This window comes from Glycine max, chromosome 7 (assembly GCF_000004515.6).
Source record: "Glycine max cultivar Williams 82 chromosome 7, Glycine_max_v4.0, whole genome shotgun sequence".
NCBI classification, from domain to species: domain Eukaryota; kingdom Viridiplantae; phylum Streptophyta; class Magnoliopsida; order Fabales; family Fabaceae; genus Glycine; species Glycine max.
Genome location: NC_038243.2, coordinates 4,470,597 through 4,477,849, shown reverse-complemented (window position 1 = coordinate 4,477,849; position 7,253 = coordinate 4,470,597). Strand labels below are relative to the sequence as shown.

The following is a 7,253-nucleotide window of genomic DNA, read 5'->3' as shown; positions in this document are numbered from 1 at the left end:
TACCTTTTTCTTCCTTCATCATTAGCCAGATCTTCTCCCAATTATGTTTTCCAGTATCCGATCTGTCTGTTTCTGCCATGTTTTCTCAGATCTGGCCACCTTTGAAACTCAGCTAAACATTCTCCTCTTTTTCAAGCCCCTTCCCCTCCGCCTCCCCCCTCTTTTCTTTCATTCGACCTTTCTCTCTCTACCTAGTTTCTCTCTCTATTTAGGGTTTCGTGGCCTATGTTATGTCTCTAATCTCTATGATTTACTTTTATTATGTTAAGTTGGTCCTTGAGTCTTATATGAAGAAGAAGAGAGTGGATCACACCCCTTTTACTTTTATTATTATTAACTATTTTCATTAGTCATTTCACCATTGTCAAACCGTGTTGTGGTCAAATCGAGTCTTAATTTGATTAAATGTGCCATCTGTAACCAGAATGAACATATGTAGTGTCAAGAGCCTTGTAGACTCCGCCCTCTGCCCTCTCTTTATTGGATTTTTGTGCTTCAAGTGGTCAAAAACTTGTTTCTTAATTAATTCCCCTTTATTATAAGAAACCAATCAAGGTCTTTAATGTGATTTGTTACATAAATTGATGATCCTTGAATCTGTTCTTGTTATTATGGGTAGCATTTAGCTTCCTTCTATGGCTGGATTTAGTAATGTCACACAGATCTATACTTTTTTCTGTTTGCTTTGTCATTCGTTTTCAGTTCAATTTGTTACTAAAATGGGTAGATCTGAGCAGTGATGATACAGAATAGAATCAGTTTTTCTTGTGGGTGCTGCTGAACAGTGTAAGTTTTTCAATGGACAGCTTTAATGTTTCCCTGGCTTTGATATCCCACATTTGATAACTGAAACCCTAATTTCCTGCACAATCAAACAAACAATGTACAAGGTGCTTCTTTTTCTACTGTTTAAGTTTCGATGTTAATTAATTTATGGGCAGAGAAGAAACAAAAAAACTCTATCATCGATAGCTACAGTTCTTCAAGGATAAGGTAATTATTTTTTTCGTTAAGGATAATGAATCTTGATCATGAGTTCAGGAAACATTACAATTGTGCGTTTTAGCCCTCTCACTAATCATAGAAGCAGCAAAAGAATGTGAATGCTTCGTTAGGAAGCAAAGATTTTAATGCAGGTGGTGAATGTTTGAGCAACTGGGCATTGTCCCAACCGGCCTCACTGCAGTGTAGTAAGCTTTTAGTTTGTTTTTGTTATTATTATATGCTTAATAATTTGCAATGATGGGACTCAATGATTAATTAATTAACAAACGAATTTTGTTGGAGTCTTTTTATTTAACATTTTTTTGTTGCCTTGTTTTCTTCATTAGCACGGGGATGTGGAAGAGACTACAGCTTCATATTAAGTTTGATTCAGAATAGAAGACAAAAAGGGTCTGCACATAGCTAGGGGCATTGGGGAACACGAATGACATGATCGATATCACAGCGCTCAATGCTCATACAGCACTACTTTTCTTTATCACCATTCTTGTTCACGTATTCATATTACTTGCACCCAAATTCACTTTATTATTTTCAACGCAACCCATGTATCCATTCCAAACTATCTTACTATAATATGGTCATAAAAAAAACTATGCTTGTAACAAAATACAAATTATGACCTCGTGAATTGTCATAAAATACAAAAGACCATACTATGCTTGTAATACATTGTCCTTTTTTTTTATCAAATTTCTCGGGGTAAAAGCTTTCATTTTGACTATGCATGATCTCACTCTGTACCTTTGCTTGCTTTTTGTGTGTGCAGAATTCTCAGGCATAAAAAGTTGTGAAATTCAACTTGATCTTAATTAATGTGATGGTTTTTGTGATTAAAGGGATTGATTGTAGTAATTATACTTTATGAATATGTGAATGCTGTCTTATAAAGAATTGCTTTTGGGAAATTGGAACTTTTTGACCTTTTGTAAAGTAGTATAAAGTTGAAGCCCTTGGGGGGGTTTGCCTTGTGTTTTCCCGATGCATGAAATGCTTCAGAGGGAGAAAGAGAAACTGCTGGGTCATGCTTGTTGAATTCCCATACAGCTTTTATGGTCACAGATAACTTTTCCACGAATAATTGGAGAGCGAATAAAACTAAGTAACCCCAAAAAACTTTTTGGAGTCTTTGTACTACTATTTGGATAGGAATTGTTGAGGACCTCTCGTAGTCTTTCCATGCATATATATACATACATAGATTAATTAGGTGTACCATCTAATGAAGTGATTGCCCACAGGTAGGGTATAGCAGAATTAGACCCCTTTGACACATTCTAGTGGGATCCAGAGGCGACTTTGGATGTTCCTTTTTCTTCCTATGGGACCCATTCATCCGTCTAAGTAGGAAACAAACATGTGCTATTGCTAGCTCTATGTGTTAACAACCATTTTTTAACAAGTTTAATAGCTATACAAGGTTAATATTGTACAAAAATTATACTCTCAACTGATAAAAAAATCATTATTAGTATGAATTTTATGCTGATTATTGTAAAAGTATAGTTAATTATATGCGATTGAATGAGTATAAAAACTGTTTCTCTTTTTTAATTCCTTAATGGTAGATTGGTAGTACTAATTAATTAATGGAGAATTGTGGTTAAAGTGTAAAAATATCCAATTCTCATCTAATGACTCATGAGAAAACTGCATTTTGTATGTTGCTAAGTAAGGCCTGGCCCGTTAGGTTTAAATACCAAAAAGAAAAGAAAAATAAAATGTTTTTTCTATAACACTACTACCATGGTGTCCTGGAATTACTAAGAAGGGACCCAATTAAGCAGGGCAATCCATTATCAGAGATCCGGGATCAGCTCTTTGCTGACAAACAACAGTATTTTTTTTTCTTTCACAGTAGGTAATTATGGTGTGAAATGAAATTATATATCACATGTGGACAAATTTGGTTTGCAAACCAAAACAAAATTGTTTAAAGATAAGAAAAGCACTAATTAACTTTCATAGGTTTTTTTCCTTCTAGGAATCGAAGACAGATAGATTCCACTTTCATAGGTTTCAAGTGTTCATAACTCAATTAAGTCAATGAATATGAAAAGATCAAATCAAAATTTCTTATCATTGGTTCTTTCATTTTTTTAATAATATCGATTGATTGGTTTTTTTTATAAAAAAAAGATAAAATAAAATATTAATAATAGTGTAAGTTCCAGTGAAAAAAAAAAGAATAGAGTAAGTTGAGTAAATATAAAAGCACAAGAGGTTACAATATATATAAAAGAGTTAATCCCAAATTCTTCCACAACAAAATGACCGTGGGCTAAAGCAAATTCACCCCAAACCCACGCCGATGCTCCATAACCCAATAGGTAGGGGCCTAAAATAACCAAGTGCCCAAATACAAACAGCCACAGTAAATTAATGTGTGGTGTATAAAATCCAAATAACTACATTTGATTTTTTTTTTTTACGCATAAGATTGGTACAAAATATTCATTAATTTTAGTAATGATTAATCTTCATCAAAAAATAATTACTTTTAGAATGATTTATCCCCTCAATTATATTTTTTCTATCTAAAAGGCTCAAACTTGAGACCTTAAAGGAAAATCAAACTCAGTATCTATAAGATTATTTTGGTTATTGTGTTTGTATTTGTATTCAATTAAAACTTAATTTAAATAATTATTTTTTATCTTTTTAACTTTTAATTAGGTGTCAACAATGGAAATGACAACTATAATTAAGGTGATGGTGATAGTGGAATGACAATGATCATAACAATAGCAATGGTAACAATGGTCATGAAGATGGTGGTATCGAAAATTACAAAAATAATAATGAGTTAATGAGTGACAAGATACTTTAAGATGTGATAATTGAAATCTTCTAAAGATTTGACTTTGGGAAAGTGAACCTTTTAAAGATTTGTTAATTATAAGGTTTTAATTTGAATTCTTAAGTATTAAAATCAAAATTTTTTATTTTAATCTAACAGTTAAGATTAATAATTTTCATTTTTGCATAGGATAAACATATTTATAGTAGTTGTTCTCTCTATATAAAGGGATGTATATAAATATCTAAGTTATTGTGATTATTTTTATCATTTGTAATTTTTTAAACTAATATTTAGCTTGTGAAATGAACAAGATAAATAGATAAATAAATACTGTTAATATATATAAATTATATTATACTATAAATTGTTAAAAAAAATATTTTATTATTTTTAAACATATAAATTATATTTTAGATTTATGATGAATAATTTATACAGTAATATAAATTTATATTTAACAATTTAGAGATAAAAATATTAAAATTCAATTGAAAAATAAAAAATAAAATGATAGATTGAATGGGATAAACAATCAACAAAATTTAATTTTGAGAATAGGGATGAAAATGAATATTTAATTTTGAGAGTAGGGATGAAAATGAATGGGTCTTAATAAGATACTATAGTATATATCTAATCTCATATCCACACCAAACCTAGACCTGCGTGGATAGTAACGGTAATATTTGTGCCATTTCTCATTAGATATCTAAATGTTCATACATGTATCTATTATCCGCAACTTAATTAACTATGAAAAATTGATAAATAAAATATTAATTAAAAATACAACAGTAATAAATTAAAATCCCATTGAAAATCTTTTATGGAACATGATCATAAAACATCACAAAAATTAAAATCTTATCCAAAGATCTTTTACAAAACATAACAATGATAATCATAAACCACCAATAGAGAAAATTGGGGAAATAACCAAATGAGGAACGCAATTTTTTTAATTAAAATCCAATTCAAAGACCTTTGTAAAACATAATAAATAAGGGAAATTAAGAAAAGAAACAAATAAAAAAGATGATATTTTTTTAACTAAAGTATATGTAATTTTTAATATATTTTAACCAATTAAAAAATTTATATAAAGAATTGTTTTACAAGGTGTGTTGTTAACACTTTTCTAATTGTGCTTATCTATAACAATAACATTCCAGAATATTAAAAACAAAAGACAACTGCGATGAAATGTAAATCCTTGCAAATATCAAAACACGTTAATCGAACCTCTATCGTTGCTCAGTACATTTATATATTTACCTTTTTTTATATAATCAAATACTACTATTACCTTCTCCATTTTGCATCGAGTATGTTCGATGCACATAGAGGTCATCACATCTTCTAGTCTGAGTAGAGTTACTTACGATGATGACATTTTTTTGTAACACTTGAATCAGTCTCATATGCAAAGAAATAAATATTACTTGTGCTTAATTGGATAAATAATACGTATATAATTGGACTTTAGTATTATGGGTTGATTTAAGGATCTTAGATGGTTTTTGTTTTTAATGAAAACACAATGTGTGCAACAGTTATAATTACACGTACGCCATTTTTATTGATGAACTATTACGCTTGTTATATTTTCATGGCGCACTAAATTACTTTTTTTTGTTTATGAACTACAACACTCGAATCTTGTCATTGATTTAGAGCTCAAATAATCAAGTGGACTTAGGATGTAAGAATTAAGAAACATGGTATATATAAGTATTGGTATATTAAATTAAATGGGTTTTGTGATCCTGAATTCCTGATCCAACAAGTGTTTTTTTGCAGTCTATGAGAGGGTGGTTTAGCCACTACTTAGAGGTCAGTCATTTTTTTAATTTTGGCTGGTTTACGATGGGGAAGGCCCATAAAGAACATTAATACTCAAGTCAACAACAATTTTCAACATAGTACAATAAGTATAGGATCTAACATAACATAGGCCCAAATACCTATCTATTTATAGGTATGCCCTTGGAGACTAAGTTGCACCTCCCTCTTGAAAATTTTCTGACTATCTAACCAAAACGATCATCAAACATTAGAGGTAACTTAACGTGAGGAGGGAGGTGGGAGTGTCAGCCCCCACTAGTGGTGAAATTAAAGAGAGTACTTAGTATGTTCCACTTTAAGCTCAAAATTACTTAACTTAAATATAAGTTGGTAAATATATTTTTTTATATTAAAAGTGACATCATATTTTGTTAATTATTTTTTTTTGTCTTTATAATTAAAATTAAAGTTCAACTTTTTTATGTATTGTTAGTGTAAATATTTTACACTATCAACTAATCACAATTATTGATAATTTTTGTTAAAATTTTGACATTGACTAAATTATATAAACAAAAAAATTGTATATAAGTGAGAAAAATTTTCATCTAGAGTTGGTTTTTGAAATTAAAAAAAAAAACAGAAACTTCCAATTTAATCCTATAAATTTTATGTTTAGATCAATATGTAAAAGATAATTCTCACATTTTAATTCTAAATTCTTTTAAATAAATATTATAAAAATTAAAATAGTTATTATATAAAATGAGTTGGGATAAAATTCTATATAAATTATTTACTCTATATGTAATTTACGGAATACTGATTTTAACTTTAAGAAAAAATGAACACCATGTATCATTATGAAATTTAAAAGTAGAAGACTTTTGTAGCTAGGCCACAATCCATGACGGCAGTCCCTCCCCCACTTGTAAAGAAAATAGGAGCTCAAAGTCCGAGTCATTCATATTTATCATTAAATAACCGACTTAATCAATTTGGCAATGGAGTGTTCCACCTCACCTGATTCCCTTCTATGAATGATGCGTTTTTTGCCGCCATATACGCCAATAATGACCCATTTTTCTCACATTGCAACATTTTGAGTTGATTTCTATGCACTGCTTGCAAATATAAAACCCCATAAACAATCATAGTTTTTCACGAATACACTTAGGTAGGAATCCAGCACAAACTTTTTGTCTTCTGATGTTGGAGAGTGAAGAAAACTACAACTTGGAATTAGAAGTTCCGGTCACAAATCGTCCCTACCCCCACCATCATCATAGAAAGAAAGTGTTAGCCAAAGATATACCAAAAGGGTTTTTGCCAATCAAGGTAGGGCAAGGTGAAGAGCAACAAATAATTGTGATGCCTATTATGTACCTCAACCACCCTTTGTTTTCTCAGCTACTCAAGGAGGCAGAGGAAGAGTATGGTTTTGATCAACAAGGAACCATAATTATCCCTTGCCATGTGAAAGACTTTAGGTACGTTCAAGGCCTCATTGATAAGGAGAAGTGCTCCGAACACCAACACCAACACCATGTCATAAGCTGTTTTAGGCCTTCACATTAACAATATCTCTCACTCACACACATTCACAACATACACACACATATGTATGTTTCTTCTTTGTGGATATGGCCAAGTGATATAT

The 7,253-nt window shown here is 30.5% G+C and overlaps 1 long non-coding RNA gene across 1 annotated transcript; it reads left to right on the top strand.

Moving 5' to 3' along the window:
- The first annotated feature begins 6 nt into the window (after positions 1–6).
- On the top strand, positions 7–1,720 carry LOC106799420 (uncharacterized). The gene is made up of 2 exons (XR_001389117.2): positions 7–1,190; positions 1,332–1,720. It is a non-coding gene; the product is annotated as an uncharacterized lncRNA (long non-coding RNA).
- Positions 1,721–7,253: the final 5,533 nt, after the last annotated feature.